This window comes from Ammodytes marinus, assembly GCF_949987685.1.
Source record: "Ammodytes marinus genome assembly, chromosome: 14".
Lineage (NCBI taxonomy): Eukaryota > Metazoa > Chordata > Actinopteri > Uranoscopiformes > Ammodytidae > Ammodytes > Ammodytes marinus.
This window is the reverse complement of record NC_137218.1, coordinates 31,161,003-31,185,151: the sequence shown is the minus strand read 5'-3', so window position 1 is coordinate 31,185,151 and position 24,149 is coordinate 31,161,003.

Sequence of the window (24,149 nt, the reverse complement as noted above, 5' to 3'; positions counted from 1 at the left end):
AAATGGTTTTCAAGAGTCTTTCATGGCTTGCCAAGCAGAACTCAGCATGCTAAACTAGTTATATATAGTATTTGCATTGAAATCTTAAGTCAATTTTATCATCAGCTTTCAGTGAAATTGAAACACTTGTACACTTGTACATAGTGTTTGTATTGAAATATTAAGAACTTTTTGGAAGCATTTTTCATTTGCCTTTGAAAAAAAAAAGTTCCCCACAACATTCATCTCAAAAAAATTCTTCCTTCAGAAAAAAAAAATTCGTAAAAAAATTCTTCCTATGTTAAAAAAAATCTTCCTCTCAAAATGTAATCTTCCACCAAAAAGAAAAATTTTGCCCAAACTTTTTTTCCAAATGGTTTTCAAGAGTCTTTCACAGATTGCCAAGATGAACTCAGGATGCCAAACAAGTTGTACATAGTGTTTGTATTGAAATATTAAAAACACATATGCCATTGAAAAGAAAAAAGTTCCCCACAAAAGTCACCTCAAAAAAATTCATCCTTGAGAAAAAAGAAAAATTCGTAAAAAAAATTCTTCCTTTGTTAAAAAAAATCTTCCTCTCAAAATATAATCTTCCACCAAAAAGAAAAATTTTGCTCAAACTTTTTTTCCAAATGGTTTTCAAGAGTCTTTCACAGCTTTCCAAGCTGAACTCAGGATGCCAAACAAGTTGTACATAGTGTTTGTATTGAAATATTAAGAACATTTTGGAAGCAGTTTTCATTTGCCTTTGAAAAAAAAAAAAGTTCCCTACAACAGTCACATCAAAAAAATTCTTCCTTCAGAAAAAAAAAATCGTAAAAAAATTCTTCCTATGTTAAAGAAAATCTTCCTCTCAAAATGTAATCTTCCACCAAAAAGAAAAATTTTGCCCAAACTTTTTTTCCAAATGGTTTTCAAGTCTTTCACAGATTGCCAAACTGAACCCAGGATGCCAAACAAGTTGTACATAGTGTTTGTATTGAAATATTAAGAAAACATATGCCATTGAAAAGAAAAAAGTTCCCCACAACAGTCACCTCAAAAAAATTCTTCCTTCAGAAAAAAAAAAATTCGTAAAAAAATTCTTCCTATGTTAAAAAAAATCTTCATCTCAAAATATAATCTTCCACCAAAAAGAAAAATTTTGCTCAAATTTTTTTTCCAAATGGTTTTCTAGAGTCTTTCACAGCTTGCCAAGCTGAACTCAGGATGCCAAACATTGCAAAAAAAGAAGAACATTTCGGTAGCAGTTTTCATATGCCATTGAAAAAAAAAAAAAGTTCACCACAACAGTCACCTCAAAAAAATTCTTCCGTCAGAAAAAAAAAATTCGTAAAAAAATTCTTCCTATGTTAAAAAAAATCTTCATCTCAAAATATAATCTTCCACCAAAAAGGAAAATTTTGCCCAAACTTTTTTTCCAAATGGTTTTCAAGAGTGTTTCACAGCTTGCCAAGCTGAACTCAGGATGCCAAACATTGCAATAAGAAGAACATTTCGGTAGCAGTTTTCATATGCCATTGAAAAAAAAAAAAGTTCACCACAACAGTCACCTCAAAAAAATTCTTCCTTCAGAAAAAAAAAATCGTAAAAAAATTCTTCCTATGTTAAAAAAAATGTTCCTCTCAAAATATAATCTTCCACCAAAAAGGAAAATTTTGCCCAAACTTTTTTTCCAAATGGTTTTCAAGAGTGTTTCACAGCTTGCCAAGCTGAACTCAGGATGCCAAACATTGCAATAAGAAGAACGTTTCGATAGCAGTTTTCATATGCCATTGAAAAAAAAAGTTCACCACAACAGTCACCTCAAAAAAATTCTTCCTTCATAAAAAGAAAATTCGTAAAAAAAATTCTTCATATGTTAAAAAAAATCTTCGTCTCAAAATATAGTCTTCCACCAAAAAGAAAAATTTTGCTCAAACTTTTTTTCCAAATGGTTTTCAAGAGTATTTCACAGCTTGCCAAGCTGAACTCAGGATTCCAAACAAGTTGTACTTTCAATTATTTGCATTGAAATATAAAGCAGATTTCAGAAGCAGTTTTCATTTGCCTTCAAAAAAAGAATTCCCACTGTCAACCGAAAAAAAATTCTTCCTCCAAAAAAAACCAATGTCGATAAAAAAAATCTTCCTGTGATAAAAGAAATCTTCCTCTCAAAATATAATCTTCCACCAAAAAGAAAAATTTTGCTCAAACTTTTTTTCAGCTTTCAGTGAAATTTTATTGCTTCTTTCTGCAGCTCTCACTGAAATAAGGCTAATTTTCAACTTTGTTCAAATGTGCTGTAACTTTTGTTCCAAATGGTTTTCAAGAGTCTTTCATGGCTTGCCAAGCAGAACTCAGCATGCTAAACTAGTTATATATAGTATTTGCATTGAAATATTAAGTCAATTTTATCATCAGCTTTCAGTGAAATTTTATTGCTTCTTTCTGCAGCTCTCACTGAAATAAGGCTAATTTTCAACTTTGTTCAAATGTGCTGTAACTTTTGTTCCAAATGGTTTTCAAGAGTCTTTCATGGCTTGCCAAGCAGAACTCAGCATGCTAAACTAGTTATATATAGTATTTGCATTGAAATCTTAAGTCAATTTTATCATCAGCTTTCAGTGAAATTTTATTGCTTCTTTCTGCAGCTCTCACTGAAATAAGGCTAATTTTCAACTTTGTTCAAATGTGCTGTAACTTTTGTTCCAAATGGTTTTCAAGAGTCTTTCATGGCTTGCCAAGCAGAACTCAGCATGCTAAACTAGTTATATATAGTATTTGCATTGAAATATTAAGTCAATTTTATCATCAGCTTTCAGTGAAATTTTATTGCTTCTTTCTGCAGCTCTCACTGAAATAAGGCTAATTTTCAACTTTGTTCAAATGTGCTGTAACTTTTGTTCCAAATGGTTTTCAAGAGTCTTTCATGGCTTGCCAAGCAGAACTCAGCATGCTAAACTAGTTATATATAGTATTTGCATTGAAATCTTAAGTCAATTTTATCATCAGCTTTCAGTGAAATTTTATTGCTTCTTTCTGCAGCTCTCACTGAAATAAGGCTAATTTTCAACTCTGTTCAAATGTGCTGTAACTTTTGTTCCAAATGGTTTTCAAGAGTCTTTCATGGCTTGCCAAGCAGAACTCAGCATGCTAAACTAGTTATATATAGTATTTGCATTGAAATCTTAAGTCAATTTTATCATCAGCTTTCAGTGAAATTTTATTGCTTCTTTCTGCAGCTCTCACTGAAATAAGGCTAATTTTCAACTTTGTTCAAATGTGCTGTAACTTTTGTTCCAAATGGTTTTCAAGAGTCTTTCATGGCTTGCCAAGCAGAACTCAGCATGCTAAACTAGTTATATATAGTATTTGCATTGAAATATTAAGTCAATTTTATCATCAGCTTTCAGTGAAATTTTATTGCTTCTTTCTGCAGCTCTCAATGAAATAAGGCTAATTTTCAACTTTGTTCAAATGTGCTGTAACTTTTGTTCCAAATGGTTTTCAAGGGTCTTTCATGGCTTGCCAAGCAGAACTCAGCATGCTAAACTAGTTATATATAGTATTTGCATTGAAATCTTAAGTCAATTTTATCATCAGCTTTCAGTGAAATTGAAACATTTGTACACTTGTACATAGTGTTTGTATTGAAATATAGAGAACTTTTTGGAAGCATTTTTCATTTGCCTTTGAAAAAAAAAAGTTCCCCACAACATTCATCTCAAAAAAATTCTTCATTCAGAAAAAAAAAATTCGTAAAAAAATTCTTCCTATGTTAAAAAAAATCTTCCTCTCAAAATGTAATCTTCCACCAAAAAGAAAAATTTTGCCCAAACTTTTTTTCCAAATGGTTTTCAAGAGTCTTTCACAGATTGCCAAGCTGAACTCAGGATGCCAAACAAGTTGTACATAGTGTTTGTATTGAAATATTAAGAACACATATGCCATTGAAAAGAAAAAAGTTCCCCACAACAGTCACCTCAAAAAAATTCATCCTTGAGAAAAAAAAAAATTCGTAAAAAAAATTCTTCCTTTGTTAAAAAACATCTTCCTCTCAAAATATAATCTTCCACCAAAAAGAAAAATTTTGCTCAAACTTTTTTTCCAAATGGTTTTCAAGAGTCTTTCACAGCTTTCCAAGCTGAACTCAGGATGCCAAACAAGTTGTACATAGTGTTTGTATTGAAATATTAAGAAAACATATGCCATTGAAAAAAAAAAAAAGTTCACCACAACAGTCACCTCAAAAAAATTCTTCCTTCAGAAAAAAAAAAATCGTAAAAAAATTCTTCCTATGTTAAAAAAAATCTTCCTCTCAAAATATAATCTTCCACCAAAAAGGAAAATTTTGCCCAAACTTTTTTTCCAAATGGTTTTCAAGAGTGTTTCACAGCTTGCCAAGCTGAACTCAGGATGCCAAACATTGCAATAAGAAGAACATTTCGGTAGCAGTTTTCATATGCCATTGAAAAAAAAAAAAGTTCACAAGTCACCTCAAAAAAATTCTTCCTTCAGAAAAAAAAAATCGTAAAAAAATTCTTCCTATGTTAAAAAAATGTTCCTCTCAAAATATAATCTTCCACCAAAAAGGAAAATTTTGCCCAAACTTTTTTTCCAAATGGTCATCAAGAGTGTTTCACAGCTTGCCAAGCTGAACTCAGGATGCCAAACATTGCAATAAGAAGAACGTTTCGATAGCAGTTTTCATATGCCATTGAAAAAAAAAAGTTCCCCACAACAGTCACCTCAAAAAAATTCTTCCTTCAGAAAAAAAAAATTCGTAATAAAAATTCTTCCTATGTTAAAAAAAATCTTCGTCTCAAAATATAGTCTTGCACCAAAAAGAAAAATTTTGCTCAAACTTTTTTTCCAAATGGTTTTCAAGAGTATTTCACAGCTTGCCAAGCTGAACTCAGGATTCCAAACAAGTTGTACTTTCAATTATTTGCATTGAAATATAAAGCAGATTTCAGAAGCAGTTTTCATTTGCCTTCAAAAAAAGAATTCCCACTGTCAACCGAAAAAAAATTCTTCCTCCAAAAAAAACCAATGTCGATAAAAAAAATCTTCCTGTGATAAAAGAAATCTTCCTCTCAAAATATAATCTTCCACCAAAAAGAAAAATTTTGCTCAAACTTTTTTTCAGCTTTCAGTGAAATTTTATTGCTTCTTTCTGCAGCTCTCACTGAAATAAGGCTAATTTTCAACTTTGTTCAAATGTGCTGTAACTTTTGTTCCAAATGGTTTTCAAGAGTCTTTCATGGCTTGCCAAGCAGAACTCAGCATGCTAAACTAGTTATATATAGTATTTGCATTGAAATCTTAAGTCAATTTTATCATCAGCTTTCAGTGAAATTTTATTGCTTCTTTCTGCAGCTCTCACTGAAATAAGGCTAATTTTCAACTTTGTTCAAATGTGCTGTAACTTTTGTTCCAAATGGTTTTCAAGAGTCTTTCATGGCTTGCCAAGCAGAACTCAGCATGCTAAACTAGTTATATATAGTATTTGCATTGAAATATTAAGTCAATTTTATCATCAGCTTTCAGTGAAATTTTATTGCTTCTTTCTGCAGCTCTCACTGAAATAAGGCTAATTTTCAACTTTGTTCAAATGTGCTGTAACTTTTGTTCCAAATGGTTTTCAAGAGTCTTTCATGGCTTGCCAAGCAGAACTCAGCATGCTAAACTAGTTATATATAGTATTTGCATTGAAATCTTAAGTCAATTTTATCATCAGCTTTCAGTGAAATTTTATTGCTTCTTTCTGCAGCTCTCACTGAAATAAGGCTAATTTTCAACTTTGTTCAAATGTGCTGTAACTTTTGTTCCAAATGGTTTTCAAGAGTCTTTCATGGCTTGCCAAGCAGAACTCAGCATGCTAAACTAGTTATATATAGTATTTGCATTGAAATCTTAAGTCAATTGTATCATCAGCTTTCAGTGAAATTTTATTGCTTCTTTCTGCAGCTCTCACTGAAATAAGGCTAATTTTCAACTTTGTTCAAATGTGCTGTAACTTTTGTTCCAAATGGTTTTCAAGAGTCTTTCATGGCTTGCCAAGCAGAACTCAGCATGCTAAACTAGTTATATATAGTATTTGCATTGAAATCTTAAGTCAATTTTATCATCAGCTTTCAGTGAAATTTTATTGCTTCTTTCTGCAGCTCTCACTGAAATAAGGCTAATTTTCAACTTTGTTCAAATGTGCTGTAACTTTTGTTCCAAATGGTTTTCAAGAGTCTTTCATGGCTTGCCAAGCAGAACTCAGCATGCTAAACTAGTTATATATAGTATTTGCATTGAAATCTTAAGTCAATTTTATCATCAGCTTTCAGTGAAATTTTATTGCTTCTTTCTGCAGCTCTCACTGAAATAAGGCTAATTTTCAACTTTGTTCAAATGTGCTGTACCTTTTGTTCCAAATGGTTTTCAAGAGTCTTTCATGGCTTGCCAAGCAGAACTCAGCATGCTAAACTAGTTATATATAGTATTTGCATTGAAATCTTAAGTCAATTTTATCATCAGCTTTCAGTGAAATTTTATTGCTTCGTTCTGCAGCTCTCACTGAAATAAGGCTAATTTTCAACTTTGTTCAAATGTGCTGTAACTTTTGTTCCAAATGGTTTTCAAGAGTCTTTCATGGCTTGCCAAGCAGAACTCAGCATGCTAAACTAGTTATATATAGTATTTGCATTGAAATCTTAAGTCAATTTTATCATCAGCTTTCAGTGAAATTTTATTGCTTCTTTCTGCAGCTCTCACTGAAATAAGGCTAATTTTCAACTTTGTTCAAATGTGCTGTAACTTTTGTTCCAAATGGTTTTCAAGAGTCTTTCATGGCTTGCCAAGCAGAACTCAGCATGCTAAACTAGTTATATATAGTATTTGCATTGAAATCTTAAGTCAATTTTATCATCAGCTTTCAGTGAAATTTTATTGCTTCTTTCTGCAGCTCTCACTGAAATAAGGCTAATTTTCAACTTTGTTCAAATGTGCTGTAACTTTTGTTCCAAATGGTTTTCAAGAGTCTTTCATGGCTTGCCAAGCAGAACTCAGCATGCTAAACTAGTTATATATAGTATTTGCATTGAAATCTTAAGTCAATTTTATCATCAGCTTTCAGTGAAATTTTATTGCTTCTTTCTGCAGCTCTCACTGATATAAGGCTAATTTTCAACTTTGTTCAAATGTGCTGTAACTTTTGTTCCAAATGGTTTTCAAGAGTCTTTCATGGCTTGCCAAGCAGAACTCAGCATGCTAAACTAGTTATATATAGTATTTGCATTGAAATCTTAAGTCAATTTTATCATCAGCTTTCAGTGAAATTTTATTGCTTCTTTCTGCAGCTCTCACTGAAATAAGGCTAATTTTTAACTTTGTTCAAATGTGCTGTAACTTTTGTTCCAAATGGTTTTCAAGAGTCATTCATGGCTTGCCAAGCAGAACTCAGCATGCTAAACTAGTTATATATAGTATTTGCATTGAAATCTTAAGTCAATTGTATCATCAGCTTTCAGTGAAATTTTATTGCTTCTTTCTGCAGCTCTCACTGAAATAAGGCTAATTTTCAACTTTGTTCAAATGTGCTGTAACTTTTGTTCCAAATGGTTTTCAAGAGTCTTTCATGGCTTGCCAAGCAGAACTCAGCATGCTAAACTAGTTATATATAGTATTTGCATTGAAATCTTAAGTCAATTTTATCATCAGCTTTCAGTGAAATTTTATTGCTTCTTTCTGCAGCTCTCACTGAAATAAGGCTAATTTTCAACTTTGTTCAAATGTGCTGTAACTTTTGTTCCAAATGGTTTTCAAGAGTCTTTCATGGCTTGCCAAGCAGAACTCAGCATGCTAAACTAGTTATATATAGTATTTGCATTGAAATCTTAAGTCAATTTTATCATCAGCTTTCAGTGAAATTTTATTGCTTCTTTCTGCAGCTCTCACTGAAATAAGGCTAATTTTCAACTTTGTTCAAATGTGCTGTAACTTTTGTTCCAAATGGTTTTCAAGAGTCTTTCATGGCTTGCCAAGCAGAACTCAGCATGCTAAACTAGTTATATATAGTATTTGCATTGAAATCTTAAGTCAATTTTATCATCAGCTTTCAGTGAAATTTTATTGCTTCTTTCTGCAGCTCTCACTGAAATAAGGCTAATTTTCAACTTTGTTCAAATGTGCTGTAACTTTTGTTCCAAATGGTTTTCAAGAGTCTTTCATGGCTTGCCAAGCAGAACTCAGCATGCTAAACTAGTTATATATAGTATTTGCATTGAAATCTTAAGTCAATTTTATCATCAGCTTTCAGTGAAATTTTATTGCTTCTTTCTGCAGCTCTCACTGAAATAAGGCTAATTTTCAACTTTGTTCAAATGTGCTGTAACTTTTGTTCCAAATGGTTTTCAAGAGTCTTTCATGGCTTGCCAAGCAGAACTCAGCATGCTAAACTAGTTATATATAGTATTTGCATTGAAATCTTAAGTCAATTGTATCATCAGCTTTCAGTGAAATTTTATTGCTTCTTTCTGCAGCTCTCACTGAAATAAGGCTAATTTTCAACTTTGTTCAAATGTGCTGTAACTTTTGTTCCAAATGGTTTTCAAGAGTCTTTCATGGCTTGCCAAGCAGAACTCAGCATGCTAAACTAGTTATATATAGTATTTGCATTGAAATCTTAAGTCAATTTTATCATCAGCTTTCAGTGAAATTTTATTGCTTCTTTCTGCAGCTCTCACTGAAATAAGGCTAATTTTCAACTTTGTTCAAATGTGCTGTAACTTTTGTTCCAAATGGTTTTCAAGAGTCTTTCATGGCTTGCCAAGCAGAACTCAGCATGCTAAACTAGTTATATATAGTATTTGCATTGAAATCTTAAGTCAATTTTATCATCAGCTTTCAGTGAAATTTTATTGCTTCTTTCTGCAGCTCTCACTGAAATAAGGCTAATTTTCAACTTTGTTCAAATGTGCTGTACCTTTTGTTCCAAATGGTTTTCAAGAGTCTTTCATGGCTTGCCAAGCAGAACTCAGCATGCTAAACTAGTTATATATAGTATTTGCATTGAAATCTTAAGTCAATTTTATCATCAGCTTTCAGTGAAATTTTATTGCTTCGTTCTGCAGCTCTCACTGAAATAAGGCTAATTTTCAACTTTGTTCAAATGTGCTGTAACTTTTGTTCCAAATGGTTTTCAAGAGTCTTTCATGGCTTGCCAAGCAGAACTCAGCATGCTAAACTAGTTATATATAGTATTTGCATTGAAATCTTAAGTCAATTTTATCATCAGCTTTCAGTGAAATTTTATTGCTTCTTTCTGCAGCTCTCACTGAAATAAGGCTAATTTTCAACTTTGTTCAAATGTGCTGTAACTTTTGTTCCAAATGGTTTTCAAGAGTCTTTCATGGCTTGCCAAGCAGAACTCAGCATGCTAAACTAGTTATATATAGTATTTGCATTGAAATCTTAAGTCAATTTTATCATCAGCTTTCAGTGAAATTTTATTGCTTCTTTCTGCAGCTCTCACTGAAATAAGGCTAATTTTCAACTTTGTTCAAATGTGCTGTAACTTTTGTTCCAAATGGTTTTCAAGAGTCTTTCATGGCTTGCCAAGCAGAACTCAGCATGCTAAACTAGTTATATATAGTATTTGCATTGAAATCTTAAGTCAATTTTATCATCAGCTTTCAGTGAAATTTTATTGCTTCTTTCTGCAGCTCTCACTGATATAAGGCTAATTTTCAACTTTGTTCAAATGTGCTGTAACTTTTGTTCCAAATGGTTTTCAAGAGTCTTTCATGGCTTGCCAAGCAGAACTCAGCATGCTAAACTAGTTATATATAGTATTTGCATTGAAATCTTAAGTCAATTTTATCATCAGCTTTCAGTGAAATTTTATTGCTTCTTTCTGCAGCTCTCACTGAAATAAGGCTAATTTTTAACTTTGTTCAAATGTGCTGTAACTTTTGTTCCAAATGGTTTTCAAGAGTCATTCATGGCTTGCCAAGCAGAACTCAGCATGCTAAACTAGTTATATATAGTATTTGCATTGAAATCTTAAGTCAATTGTATCATCAGCTTTCAGTGAAATTTTATTGCTTCTTTCTGCAGCTCTCACTGAAATAAGGCTAATTTTCAACTTTGTTCAAATGTGCTGTAACTTTTGTTCCAAATGGTTTTCAAGAGTCTTTCATGGCTTGCCAAGCAGAACTCAGCATGCTAAACTAGTTATATATAGTATTTGCATTGAAATCTTAAGTCAATTTTATCATCAGCTTTCAGTGAAATTTTATTGCTTCTTTCTGCAGCTCTCACTGAAATAAGGCTAATTTTCAACTTTGTTCAAATGTGCTGTAACTTTTGTTCCAAATGGTTTTCAAGAGTCTTTCATGGCTTGCCAAGCAGAACTCAGCATGCTAAACTAGTTATATATAGTATTTGCATTGAAATCTTAAGTCAATTTTATCATCAGCTTTCAGTGAAATTTTATTGCTTCTTTCTGCAGCTCTCACTGAAATAAGGCTAATTTTCAACTTTGTTCAAATGTGCTGTAACTTTTGTTCCAAATGGTTTTCAAGAGTCTTTCATGGCTTGCCAAGCAGAACTCAGCATGCTAAACTAGTTATATATAGTATTTGCATTGAAATCTTAAGTCAATTTTATCATCAGCTTTCAGTGAAATTTTATTGCTTCTTTCTGCAGCTCTCACTGAAATAAGGCTAATTTTCAACTTTGTTCAAATGTGCTGTAACTTTTGTTCCAAATGGTTTTCAAGAGTCTTTCATGGCTTGCCAAGCAGAACTCAGCATGCTAAACTAGTTATATATAGTATTTGCATTGAAATCTTAAGTCAATTTTATCATCAGCTTTCAGTGAAATTTTATTGCTTCTTTCTGCAGCTCTCACTGAAATAAGGCTAATTTTCAACTTTGTTCAAATGTGCTGTAACTTTTGTTCCAAATGGTTTTCAAGAGTCTTTCATGGCTTGCCAAGCAGAACTCAGCATGCTAAACTAGTTATATATAGTATTTGCATTGAAATCTTAAGTCAATTTTATCATCAGCTTTCAGTGAAATTTTATTGCTTCTTTCTGCAGCTCTCACTGAAATAAGGCTAATTTTCAACTTTGTTCAAATGTGCTGTAACTTTTGTTCCAAATGGTTTTCAAGAGTCTTTCATGGCTTGCCAAGCAGAACTCAGCATGCTAAACTAGTTATATATAGTATTTGCATTGAAATCTTAAGTCAATTTTATCATCAGCTTTCAGTGAAATTTTATTGCTTCTTTCTGCAGCTCTCACTGAAATAAGGCTAATTTTCAACTTTGTTCAAATGTGCTGTAACTTTTGTTCCAAATGGTTTTCAAGAGTCTTTCATGGCTTGCCAAGCAGAACTCAGCATGCTAAACTAGTTATATATAGTATTTGCATTGAAATATTAAGTCAATTTTATCATCAGCTTTCAGTGAAATTTTATTGCTTCTTTCTGCAGCTCTCACTGAAATAAGGCTAATTTTCAACATTGTTCAAATGTGCTGTAACTTTTGTTCCAAATGGTTTTCAAGAGTCTTTCATGGCTTGCCAAGCAGAACTCAGCATGCTAAACTAGTTATATATAGTATTTGCATTGAAATATTAAGTCAATTTTATCATCAGCTTTCAGTGAAATTTTATTGCTTCTTTCTGCAGCTCTCACTGAAATAAGGCTAATTTTCAACTTTGTTCAAATGTGCTATAACTTTTGTTCCAAATGGTTTTCAAGAGTCTTTCATGGCTTGCCAAGCAGAACTCAGCATGCTAAACTAGTTATATATAGTATTTGCATTGAAATATTAAGTCAATTTTATCATCAGCTTTCAGTGAAATTTTATTGCTTCTTTCTGCAGCTCTCACTGAAATAAGGCTAATTTTCAACTTTGTTCAAATGTGCTGTAACTTTTGTTCCAAATGGTTTTCAAGAGTCTTTCATGGCTTGCCAAGCAGAACTCAGCATGCTAAACTAGTTATATATAGTATTTGCATTGAAATCTTAAGTCAATTTTATCATCAGCTTTCAGAGAAATTTTATTGCTTCTTTCTGCAGCTCTCACTGAAATAAGGCTAATTTTCAACTTTGTTCAAATGTGCTGTAACTTTTGTTCCAAATGGTTTTCAAGAGTCTTTCATGGCTTGCCAAGCAGAACTCAGCATGCTAAACTAGTTATATATAGTATTTGCATTGAGATCTTAAGTCAATTTTATCATCAGCTTTCAGAGAAATTTTATTGCTTCTTTCTGCAGCTCTCACTGAAATAAGGCTAATTTTCAACTTTGTTCAAATGTGCTGTAACTTTTGTTCCAAATGGTTTTCAAGAGTCTTTCATGGCTTGCCAAGCAGAACTCAGCATGCTAAACTAGTTATATATAGTATTTGCATTGAGATCTTAAGTCAATTTTATCATCAGCTTTCAGTGAAATTGAAACACTTGTACACTTGTACATAGTGTTTGTATTGAAATATTAAGAACTTTTTGGAAGCATTTTTCATTTGCCTTTGAAAAAAAAAAGTTCCCCACAACATTCATCTCAAAAAAATTCTTCCTTCAGAAAAAAAAAATTCGTAAAAAAATTCTTCCTATGTTAAAAAAAAACTTCCTCTCAAAATGTAATCTTCCACCAAAAAGAAAAATGTTGCTAAAACTTTTTTTCCAAATGGTTTTCAAGAGTATTTCACAGCTTGCCAAGCTGAACTCAGGATTCCAAACATTGCAATAAGAAGAACGTTTCGATAGCAGTTTTCATATGCCATTGAAAAAAAAAAGTTCCCCACAACAGTCACCTCAAAAAAATTCTTCCTTCAGAAAAAAAAAATTTGTAAAAAAATTCTTCCTATGTTAAAAAAATTTTCATCTCAAAATATAATCTTCCACCAAAAAGGAAAATTTTACCCAAACTTTTTTTCAAATGGTTTTCAAGAGTGTTTCACAGCTTGCCAAGCTGAACTCAGGATGCCAAACATTGCAATAAGAAGAACATTTCGGTAGCAGTTTACATATGCCATTGAAAAAAAAAAAAGTTCACCACAACAGTCACCTCAAAAAAATTCTTCCTTCAGAAAAAAAAAATCCTAAAAAAATTCTTCCTATTTTAAAAAAAATGTTCCTCTCAAAATATAATCTTCCACCAAAAAGGAAAATTTTGCCCAAACTTTTTTTCCAAATGGTTTTCAAGAGTGTTTCACAGCTTGCCAAGCTGAACTCAGGATGCCAAACATTGCAATAAGAAGAACATTTCGGTAGCAGTTTTCATATGCCATTGAAAAAAAAAAGTTCCCCACAACAGTCACCTCAAAAAAATTCTTCTTTCAGAAAAAAAAAATTCGTAAAAAAATTCTTCCTATGTTAAAAAAAATCTTCATCTCAAAATATAATCTTCCACCAAAAAGGAAAATTTTGCCCAAACTTTTTTTCCAAATGGTTTTCAAGAGTGTTTCACAGCTTGCCAAGCTGAACTCAGGATGCCAAACATTGCAATAAGAAGAACATTTCGGTAGCAGTTTTCATATGCCATTGAAAAAAAAAAAAGTTCACAACAGTCACCTCAAAAAAATTCTTCCTTCAGAAAAAAAAAATCGTAAAAAAATTCTTCCTATGTTAAAAAAAATGTTCCTCTCAAAATATAATCTTCCACCAAAAAGGAAAATTTTGCCCAAACTTTTTTTTCAAATGGTTTTCAAGAGTGTTTCACAGCTTGCCAAGCTGAACTCAGGATGCCAAACATTGCAATAAGAAGAACGTTTCGATAGCATTTTTCATATGCCATTGAAAAAAAAAAGTTCCCCACAACAGTCACCTCAAAAAAATTCTTCCTTCAGAAAAAAAAAATTCGTAATAAAAATTCTTCCTATGTTAAAAAAAATCTTCGTCTCAAAATATAGTCTTCCACCAAAAAGAAAAATTTTGCTCAAACTTTTTTTCCAAATGGTTTTCAAGAGTATTTCACAGCTTGCCAAGCTGAACTCAGGATTCCAAACAAGTTGTACTTTCAATTATTTGCATTGAAATATAAAGCAGATTTCAGAAGCAGTTTTCATTTGCCTTCAAAAAAAGAATTCCCACTGTCAACCGAAAAAAAATTCTTCCTCCAAAAAAAACCAATGTCGATAAAAAAAATCTTCCTGTGATAAAAGAAATCTTCCTCTCAAAATATAATCTTCCACCAAAAAGAAAAATTTTGCTCAAACTTTTTTTCAGCTTTCAGTGAAATTTTATTGCTTCTTTCTGCAGCTCTCACTGAAATAAGGCTAATTTTCAACTTTGTTCAAATGTGCTGTAACTTTTGTTCCAAATGGTTTTCAAGAGTCTTTCATGGCTTGCCAAGCAGAACTCAGCATGCTAAACTAGTTATATATAGTATTTGCATTGAAATATTAAGTCAATTTTATCATCAGCTTTCAGTGAAATTTTATTGCTTCTTTCTGCAGCTCTCACTGAAATAAGGCTAATTTTCAACTTTGTTCAAATGTGCTGTAACTTTTGTTCCAAATGGTTTTCAAGAGTCTTTCATGGCTTGCCAAGCAGAACTCAGCATGCTAAACTAGTTATATATAGTATTTGCATTGAAATCTTAAGTCAATTTTATCATCAGCTTTCAGTGAAATTTTATTGCTTCTTTCTGCAGCTCTCACTGAAATAAGGCTAATTTTCAACTTTGTTCAAATGTGCTGTAACTTTTGTTCCAAATGGTTTTCAAGAGTCTTTCATGGCTTGCCAAGCAGAACTCAGCATGCTAAACTAGTTATATATAGTATTTGCATTGAAATCTTAAGTCAATTGTATCATCAGCTTTCAGTGAAATTTTATTGCTTCTTTCTGCAGCTCTCACTGAAATAAGGCTAATTTTCAACTTTGTTCAAATGTGCTGTAACTTTTGTTCCAAATGGTTTTCAAGAGTCTTTCATGGCTTGCCAAGCAGAACTCAGCATGCTAAACTAGTTATATATAGTATTTGCATTGAAATCTTAAGTCAATTTTATCATCAGCTTTCAGTGAAATTTTATTGCTTCTTTCTGCAGCTCTCACTGAAATAAGGCTAATTTTCAACTTTGTTCAAATGTGCTGTAACTTTTGTTCCAAATGGTTTTCAAGAGTCTTTCATGGCTTGCCAAGCAGAACTCAGCATGCTAAACTAGTTATATATAGTATTTGCATTGAAATCTTAAGTCAATTTTATCATCAGCTTTCAGTGAAATTTTATTGCTTCTTTCTGCAGCTCTCACTGAAATAAGGCTAATTTTCAACTTTGTTCAAATGTGCTGTACCTTTTGTTCCAAATGGTTTTCAAGAGTCTTTCATGGCTTGCCAAGCAGAACTCAGCATGCTAAACTAGTTATATATAGTATTTGCATTGAAATCTTAAGTCAATTTTATCATCAGCTTTCAGTGAAATTTTATTGCTTCTTTCTGCAGCTCTCACTGAAATAAGGCTAATTTTCAACTTTGTTCAAATGTGCTGTAACTTTTGTTCCAAATGGTTTTCAAGAGTCTTTCATGGCTTGCCAAGCAGAACTCAGCATGCTAAACTAGTTATATATAGTATTTGCATTGAAATCTTAAGTCAATTTTATCATCAGCTTTCAGTGAAATTTTATTGCTTCTTTCTGCAGCTCTCACTGAAATAAGGCTAATTTTCAACTTTGTTCAAATGTGCTATAACTTTTGTTCCAAATGGTTTTCAAGAGTCTTTCATGGCTTGCCAAGCAGAACTCAGCATGCTAAACTAGTTATATATAGTATTTGCATTGAAATATTAAGTCAATTTTATCATCAGCTTTCAGTGAAATTTTATTGCTTCTTTCTGCAGCTCTCACTGAAATAAGGCTAATTTTCAACTTTGTTCAAATGTGCTGTAACTTTTGTTCCAAATGGTTTTCAAGAGTCTTTCATGGCTTGCCAAGCAGAACTCAGCATGCTAAACTAGTTATATATAGTATTTGCATTGAAATCTTAAGTCAATTTTATCATCAGCTTTCAGTGAAATTTTATTGCTTCTTTCTGCAGCTCTCACTGAAATAAGGCTAATTTTCAACTTTGTTCAAATGTGCTGTAACTTTTGTTCCAAATGGTTTTCAAGAGTCTTTCATGGCTTGCCAAGCAGAACTCAGCATGCTAAACTAGTTATATATAGTATTTGCATTGAAATCTTAAGTCAATTTTATCATCAGCTTTCAGAGAAATTTTATTGCTTCTTTCTGCAGCTCTCACTGAAATAAGGCTAATTTTCAACTTTGTTCAAATGTGCTGTAACTTTTGTTCCAAATGGTTTTCAAGAGTCTTTCATGGCTTGCCAAGCAGAACTCAGCATGCTAAACTAGTTATATATAGTATTTGCATTGAGATCTTAAGTCAATTTTATCATCAGCTTTCAGAGAAATTTTATTGCTTCTTTCTGCAGCTCTCACTGAAATAAGGCTAATTTTCAACTTTGTTCAAATGTGCTGTAACTTTTGTTCCAAATGGTTTTCAAGAGTCTTTCATGGCTTGCCAAGCAGAACTCAGCATGCTAAACTAGTTATATATAGTATTTGCATTGAGATCTTAAGTCAATTTTATCATCAGCTTTCAGTGAAATTGAAACACTTGTACACTTGTACATAGTGTTTGTATTGAAATATTAAGAACTTTTTGGAAGCATTTTTCATTTGCCTTTGAAAAAAAAAAGTTCCCCACAACATTCATCTCAAAAAAATTCTTCCTTCAGAAAAAAAAAATTCGTAAAAAAATTCTTCCTATGTTAAAAAAAAACTTCCTCTCAAAATGTAATCTTCCACCAAAAAGAAAAATGTTGCTAAAACTTTTTTTCCAAATGGTTTTCAAGAGTATTTCACAGCTTGCCAAGCTGAACTCAGGATTCCAAACATTGCAATAAGAAGAACGTTTCGATAGCAGTTTTCATATGCCATTGAAAAAAAAAAGTTCCCCACAACAGTCACCTCAAAAAAATTCTTCCTTCAGAAAAAAAAAATTTGTAAAAAAATTCTTCCTATGTTAAAAAAATTTTCATCTCAAAATATAATCTTCCACCAAAAAGGAAAATTTTACCCAAACTTTTTTTCAAATGGTTTTCAAGAGTGTTTCACAGCTTGCCAAGCTGAACTCAGGATGCCAAACATTGCAATAAGAAGAACATTTCGGTAGCAGTTTACATATGCCATTGAAAAAAAAAAAAGTTCACCACAACAGTCACCTCAAAAAAATTCTTCCTTCAGAAAAAAAAAATCCTAAAAAAATTCTTCCTATTTTAAAAAAAATGTTCCTCTCAAAATATAATCTTCCACCAAAAAGGAAAATTTTGCCCAAACTTTTTTTCCAAATGGTTTTCAAGAGTGTTTCACAGCTTGCCAAGCTGAACTCAGGATGCCAAACATTGCAATAAGAAGAACATTTCGGTAGCAGTTTTCATATGCCATTGAAAAAAAAAAGTTCCCCACAACAGTCACCTCAAAAAAATTCTTCTTTCAGAAAAAAAAAATTCGTAAAAAAATTCTTCCTATGTTAAAAAAAATCTTCATCTCAAAATATAATCTTCCACCAAAAAGGAAAATTTTGCCCAAACTTTTTTTCCAAATGGTTTTCAAGAGTGTTTCACAGCTTGCCAAGCTGAACTCAGGATGCCAAACATTGCAATAAGAAGAACATTTCGGTAGCAGTTTTCATATGCCATTGAAAAAAAAAAAAGTTCACAACAGTCACCTCAAAAAAATTCTTCCTTCAGAAAAAAAAAATCGTAAAAAAATTCTTCCTATGTTAAAAAAAATGTTCCTCTCAAAATATAATCTTCCACCAAAAAGGAAAATTTTGCCCAAACTTTTTTTTCAAATGGTTTTCAAGAGTGTTTCACAGCTTGCCAAGCTGAACTCAGGATGCCAAACATTGCAATAAGAAGAACGTTTCGATAGCATTTTTCATATGCCATTGAAAAAAAAAAGTTCCCCACAACAGTCACCTCAAAAAAATTCTTCCTTCAGAAAAAAAAAATTCGTAATAAAAATTCTTCCTATGTTAAAAAAAATCTTCGTCTCAAAATATAGTCTTCCACCAAAAAGAAAAATTTTGCTCAAACTTTTTTTCCAAATGGTTTTCAAGAGTATTTCACAGCTTGCCAAGCTGAACTCAGGATTCCAAACAAGTTGTACTTTCAATTATTTGCATTGAAATATAAAGCAGATTTCAGAAGCAGTTTTCATTTGCCTTCAAAAAAAGAATTCCCACTGTCAACCGAAAAAAAATTCTTCCTCCAAAAAAAACCAATGTCGATAAAAAAAATCTTCCTGTGATAAAAGAAATCTTCCTCTCAAAATATAATCTTCCACCAAAAAGAAAAATTTTGCTCAAACTTTTTTTCAGCTTTCAGTGAAATTTTATTGCTTCTTTCTGCAGCTCTCACTGAAATAAGGCTAATTTTCAACTTTGTTCAAATGTGCTGTAACTTTTGTTCCAAATGGTTTTCAAGAGTCTTTCATGGCTTGCCAAGCAGAACTCAGCATGCTAAACTAGTTATATATAGTATTTGCATTGAAATATTAAGTCAATTTTATCATCAGCTTTCAGTGAAATTTTATTGCTTCTTTCTGCAGCTCTCACTGAAATAAGGCTAATTTTCAACTTTGTTCAAATGTGCTGTAACTTTTGTTCCAAATGGTTTTCAAGAGTCTTTCATGGCTTGCCAAGCAGAACTCAGCATGCTAAACTAGTTATATATAGTATTTGCATTGAAATCTTAAGTCAATTTTATCATCAGCTTTCAGTGAAATTTTATTGCTTCTTTCTGCAGCTCTCACTGAAATAAGGCTAATTTTCAACTTTGTTCAAATGTGCTGTAACTTTTGTTCCAAATGGTTTTCAAGAGTCTTTCATGGCTTGCCAAGCAGAACTCAGCATGCTAAACTAGTTATATATAGTATTTGCATTGAAATCTTAAGTCAATTGTATCATCAGCTTTCAGTGAAATTTTATTGCTTCTTTCTGCAGCTCTCACTGAAATAAGGCTAATTTTCAACTTTGTTCAAATGTGCTGTAACTTTTGTTCCAAATGGTTTTCAAGAGTCTTTCATGGCTTGCCAAGCAGAACTCAGCATGCTAAACTAGTTATATATAGTATTTGCATTGAAATCTTAAGTCAATTTTATCATCAGCTTTCAGTGAAATTTTATTGCTTCTTTCTGCAGCTCTCACTGAAATAAGGCTAATTTTCAACTTTGTTCAAATGTGCTGTAACTTTTGTTCCAAATGGTTTTCAAGAGTCTTTCATGGCTTGCCAAGCAGAACTCAGCATGCTAAACTAGTTATATATAGTATTTGCATTGAAATCTTAAGTCAATTTTATCATCAGCTTTCAGTGAAATTTGATTGCTTCTTTCTGCAGCTCTCACTGAAATAAGGCTAATTTTCAACTTTGTTCAAATGTGCTGTACCTTTTGTTCCAAATGGTTTTCAAGAGTCTTTCATGGCTTGCCAAGCAGAACTCAGCATGCTAAACTAGTTATATATAGTATTTGCATTGAAATCTTAAGTCAATTTTATCATCAGCTTTCAGTGAAATTTTATTGCTTCTTTCTGCAGCTCTCACTGAAATAAGGCTAATTTTCAACTTTGTTCAAATGTGCTGTAACTTTTGTTCCAAATGGTTTTCAAGAGTCTTTCATGGCTTGCCAAGCAGAACTCAGCATGCTAAACTAGTTATATATAGTATTTGCATTGAAATCTTAAGTCAATTTTATCATCAGCTTTCAGTGAAATTTTATTGCTTCTTTCTGCAGCTCTCACTGAAATAAGGCTAATTTTCAACTTTGTTCAAATGTGCTGTAACTTTTGTTCCAAATGGTTTTCAAGAGTCTTTCATGGCTTGCCAAGCAGAACTCAGCATGCTAAACTAGTTATATATAGTATTTGCATTGAAATCTTAAGTCAATTTTATCATCAGCTTTCAGTGAAATTTTATTGCTTCTTTCTGCAGCTCTCACTGAAATAAGGCTAATTTTCAACTTTGTTCAAATGTGCTGTAACTTTTGTTCCAAATGGTTTTCAAGAGTCTTTCATGGCTTGCCAAGCAGAACTCAGCATGCTAAACTAGTTATATATAGTATTTGCATTGAAATCTTAAGTCAATTTTATCATCAGCTTTCAGTGAAATTTTATTGCTTCTTTCTGCAGCTCTCACTGATATAAGGCTAATTTTCAACTTTGTTCAAATGTGCTGTAACTTTTGTTCCAAATGGTTTTCAAGAGTCTTTCATGGCTTGCCAAGCAGAACTCAGCATGCTAAACTAGTTATATATAGTATTTGCATTGAAATCTTAAGTCAATTTTATCATCAGCTTTCAGTGAAATTTTATTGCTTCTTTCTGCAGCTCTCACTGAAATAAGGCTAATTTTCAACTTTGTTCAAATGTGCTGTAACTTTTGTTCCAAATGGTTTTCAAGAGTCTTTCATGGCTTGCCAAGCAGAACTCAGCATGCTAAACTAGTTATATATAGTATTTGCATTGAAATCTTAAGTCAATTGTATCATCAGCTTTCAGTGAAATTTTATTGCTTCTTTCTGCAGCTCTCACTGAAATAAGGCTAATTTTCAACTTTGTTCAAATGTGCTGTAACTTTTGTTCCAAATGGTTTTCAAGAGTCTTTCATGGCTTGCCAAGCAGAACTCAGCATGCTAAACTAGTTATATATAGTATTTGCATTGAAATCTTAAGTCAATTGTATCATCAGCTTTCAGTGAAATTTTATTGCTTCTTTCTGCAGCTCTCACTGAAATAAGGCTAATTTTCAACTTTGTTCAAATGTGCTGTAACTTTTGTTCCAAATGGTTTTCAAGAGTCTTTCATGGCTTGCCAAGCAGAACTCAGCATGCTAAACTAGTTATATATAGTATTTGCATTGAAATATTAAGTCAATTTTATCATCAGCTTTCAGTGAAATTTTATTGCTTCTTTCTGCAGCTCTCACTGAAATAAGGCTAATTTTCAACTTTGTTCAAATGTGCTGTAACTTTTGTTCCAAATGGTTTTCAAGAGTCTTTCATGGCTTGCCAAGCAGAACTCAGCATGCTAAACTAGTTATATATAGTATTTGCATTGAAATCTTAAGTCAATTTTATCATCAGCTTTCAGTGAAATTTTATTGCTTCTTTCTGCAGCTCTCACTGAAATAAGGCTAATTTTCAACTTTGTTCAAATGTGCTGTAACTTTTGTTCCAAATGGTTTTCAAGAGTCTTTCATGGCTTGCCAAGCAGAACTCAGCATGCTAAACTAGTTATATATAGTATTTGCATTGAAATCTTAAGTCAATTTTATCATCAGCTTTCAGAGAAATTTTATTGCTTCTTTCTGCAGCTCTCACTGAAATAAGGCTAATTTTCAACTTTGTTCAAATGTGCTGTAACTTTTGTTCCAAATGGTTTTCAAGAGTCTTTCATGGCTTGCCAAGCAGAACTCAGCATGCTAAACTAGTTATATATAGTATTTGCATTGAGATCTTAAGTCAATTTTATCATCAGCTTTCAGAGAAATTTTATTGCTTCTTTCTGCAGCTCTCACTGAATTAAGGCTAATTTTCAACTTTGTTCAAATGTGCTGTAACTTTTGTTCCAAATGGTTTTCAAGAGTCTTTCATGGCTTGCCAAGCAGAACTCAGCATGCTAAACTAGTTATATATAGTATTTGCATTGAGATCTTAAGTCAATTTTATCATCAGCTTTCAGTGAAATTGAAACACTTGTACACTTGTACATAGTGTTTGTATTGAAATATTAAGAACTTTTTGGAAGCATTTTTCATCTGCCTTTGAAAAAAAAAAGTTCCCCACAACATTCATCTCAAAAAAATTCTTCCTTCAGAAAAAAAAAATTCGTAAAAAAATTCTTCCTATGTTAAAAAAAAACTTCCTCTCAAAATGTAATCTTCCACCAAAAAGAAAAATGTTGCTAAAACTTTTTTTCCAAATGGTTTTCAAGAGTATTTCACAGCTTGCCAAGCTGAACTCAGGATTCCAAACATTGCAATAAGAAGAACGTTTCGATAGCAGTTTTCATATGCCATTGAAAAAAAAAAGTTCCCCACAACAGTCACCTCAAAAAAATTCTTCCTTCAGAAAAAAAAAATTTGTAAAAAAATTCTTCCTATGTTAAAAAAATTTTCATCTCAAAATATAATCTTCCACCAAAAAGGAAAATTTTACCCAAACTTTTTTTCAAATGGTTTTCAAGAGTGTTTCACAGCTTGCCAAGCTGAACTCAGGATGCCAAACATTGCAATAAGAAGAACATTTCGGTAGCAGTTTACATATGCCATTGAAAAAAAAAAAAGTTCACCACAACAGTCACCTCAAAAAAATTCTTCCTTCAGAAAAAAAAAATCCTAAAAAAATTCTTCCTATTTTAAAAAAAATGTTCCTCTCAAAATATAATCTTCCACCAAAAAGGAAAATTTTGCCCAAACTTTTTTTCCAAATGGTTTTCAAGAGTGTTTCACAGCTTGCCAAGCTGAACTCAGGATGCCAAACATTGCAATAAGAAGAACATTTCGGTAGCAGTTTTCATATGCCATTGAAAAAAAAAAGTTCCCCACAACAGTCACCTCAAAAAAATTCTTCTTTCAGAAAAAAAAAATTCGTAAAAAAATTCTTCCTATGTTAAAAAAAATCTTCATCTCAAAATATAATCTTCCACCAAAAAGGAAAATTTTGCCCAAACTTTTTTTCCAAATGGTTTTCAAGAGTGTTTCACAGCTTGCCAAGCTGAACTCAGGATGCCAAACATTGCAATAAGAAGAACATTTCGGTAGCAGTTTTCATATGCCATTGAAAAAAAAAAAAGTTCACAACAGTCACCTCAAAAAAATTCTTCCTTCAGAAAAAAAAAATCGTAAAAAAATTCTTCCTATGTTAAAAAAAATGTTCCTCTCAAAATATAATCTTCCACCAAAAAGGAAAATTTTGCCCAAACTTTTTTTTCAAATGGTTTTCAAGAGTGTTTCACAGCTTGCCAAGCTGAACTCAGGATGCCAAACATTGCAATAAGAAGAACGTTTCGATAGCATTTTTCATATGCCATTGAAAAAAAAAAGTTCCCCACAACAGTCACCTCAAAAAAATTCTTCCTTCAGAAAAAAAAAATTCGTAATAAAAATTCTTCCTATGTTAAAAAAAATCTTCGTCTCAAAATATAGTCTTCCACCAAAAAGAAAAATTTTGCTCAAACTTTTTTTCCAAATGGTTTTCAAGAGTATTTCACAGCTTGCCAAGCTGAACTCAGGATTCCAAACAAGTTGTACTTTCAATTATTTGCATTGAAATATAAAGCAGATTTCAGAAGCAGTTTTCATTTGCCTTCAAAAAAAGAATTCCCACTGTCAACCGAAAAAAAATTCTTCCTCCAAAAAAAACCAATGTCGATAAAAAAAATCTTCCTGTGATAAAAGAAATCTTCCTCTCAAAATATAATCTTCCACCAAAAAGAAAAATTTTGCTCAAACTTTTTTTCAGCTTTCAGTGAAATTTTATTGCTTCTTTCTGCAGCTCTCACTGAAATAAGGCTAATTTTCAACTTTGTTCAAATGTGCTGTAACTTTTGTTCCAAATGGTTTTCAAGAGTCTTTCATGGCTTGCCAAGCAGAACTCAGCATGCTAAACTAGTTATATATAGTATTTGCATTGAAATATTAAGTCAATTTTATCATCAGCTTTCAGTGAAATTTTATTGCTTCTTTCTGCAGCTCTCACTGAAATAAGGCTAATTTTCAACTTTGTTCAAATGTGCTGTAACTTTTGTTCCAAATGGTTTTCAAGAGTCTTTCATGGCTTGCCAAGCAGAACTCAGCATGCTAAACTAGTTATATATAGTATTTGCATTGAAATATTAAGTCAATTTTATCATCAGCTTTCAGTGAAATTTTATTGCTTCTTTCTGCAGCTCTCACTGAAATAAGGCTAATTTTCAACTTTGTTCAAATGTGCTGTAACTTTTGTTCCAAATGGTTTTCAAGAGTCTTTCATGGCTTGCCAAGCAGAACTCAGCATGCTAAACTAGTTATATATAGTATTTGCATTGAAATCTTAAGTCAATTTTATCATCAGCTTTCAGTGAAATTTTATTGCTTCTTTCTGCAGCTCTCACTGAAATAAGGCTAATTTTCAACTTTGTTCAAATGTGCTG